This window comes from Chelonoidis abingdonii, unplaced genomic scaffold, assembly GCF_003597395.2.
Source record: "Chelonoidis abingdonii isolate Lonesome George unplaced genomic scaffold, CheloAbing_2.0 scaffold3133, whole genome shotgun sequence".
Classification (NCBI taxonomy): Eukaryota; Metazoa; Chordata; order Testudines; family Testudinidae; genus Chelonoidis; species Chelonoidis abingdonii.
In genome coordinates this window covers 1-1,217 of record NW_027427394.1, presented here as the reverse complement: position 1 = coordinate 1,217, position 1,217 = coordinate 1, and the positions used below count along the sequence as shown (strand labels likewise).

Genomic DNA, 1,217 nt, shown 5'->3' with positions numbered 1-1,217 from the left:
GGGGGGAAGAGAGAGAGGAAGAGTGCTCCTTTATCCTGCCTCATATTCCCTTCCCCAGCCCAAATAAATGCCACGTAAGAGCATTTCTAAATTAAGCTAAGTACTTAATATTTTTACAACAGGCTTCCCTGAACTCATCAGCACAATGGAAATATAAGAATCTTTTTCAGTACAGATTTGCTTAATTTCTGCTCCATTATACACACTTTTACCTGGAATAAAGCTTTGCCCTTCCCTGGAAACTCTTGAGAAATATCCTCTTTCCATGCCAAAAAAGCTTCCTCTTCAATAATTTCCATGTCATAGAAATGAACAAAAAAGCGCAGTAACATGCCTATAAAAAAAAAGAGACCAGGTAAACCAATTCAATATTAGGCAATTGTGTTCCTCAGAAGCAGTTTCCCTAGCTATAGAAAGCTCTATGCAAGGCTGACAATTGCACATTAAATGAAGTTTCATTAAGTAAGTATACGGTTGCACCCAGGTGGTAAACTTTAAGCTCATCCTAGTTATAAATGTAGCAGACGCTACTATTATTATAGAGTGCCCTCTGACAGAGGTTACTAAACACTTCACGCATGGATGGTACCGGATTAATACTTTGCCAATTTGCTACTGTATTTGAGAGATTCATACCTTTTGGAAAGTTGTTGTTGTAGCAGTGCACCTGAAGTGCATACAGAGCACTCACTTGTAGATCAACATGGTCATGAAGAAACTTCTGCATTACTGGCTTGAAGGAAAGCAGCAGTTGTTTTTCCTGCTCCAACTGCTCTTTAGAAGGAGCAGAGGAAGAATCTGGTTCGTCATTAGGCGGGCTCACTTCACTTGAAATATACTGCAAGAAACTAGAAATAAAAGTTGTATGAAAACATTTTGAAGTTATATCTAAGACGGGGTAGGCAACCTATGGCACACATGCCAAGGGAAGCATGTCAGCTGATTTTCAGTGGCACTCACACAGCCTGGGTCCTGACTACCGATCCAGGGGGCTCTGCATTTTAAATGTAATTTTAAATGAAGCTTCTTAAACATTTTAAAAACCGTATTTACTTTACATAGAATAGTTTAGTTATGTATTAGACTTATAGAACGAGACCTTCTAAAACGTTAAAATGTACTACTGGCACGTTAAATTAGAGTGAATAAATGAAGACTTGGCACACCACTTCTGAAAGGTTGCCAACTCCTGATCTAAGACTAGTGAATTACTTTGA

General features: G+C 38.6%; 1 pseudogene; it reads right to left on the bottom strand.

The window, feature by feature from the left end:
• Window positions 1-170: 170 nt before the first annotated feature.
• LOC116818213 (eukaryotic translation initiation factor 4 gamma 2 pseudogene) lies at window positions 171-907 on the bottom strand (annotated as a pseudogene).
• Window positions 908-1,217: the final 310 nt, after the last annotated feature.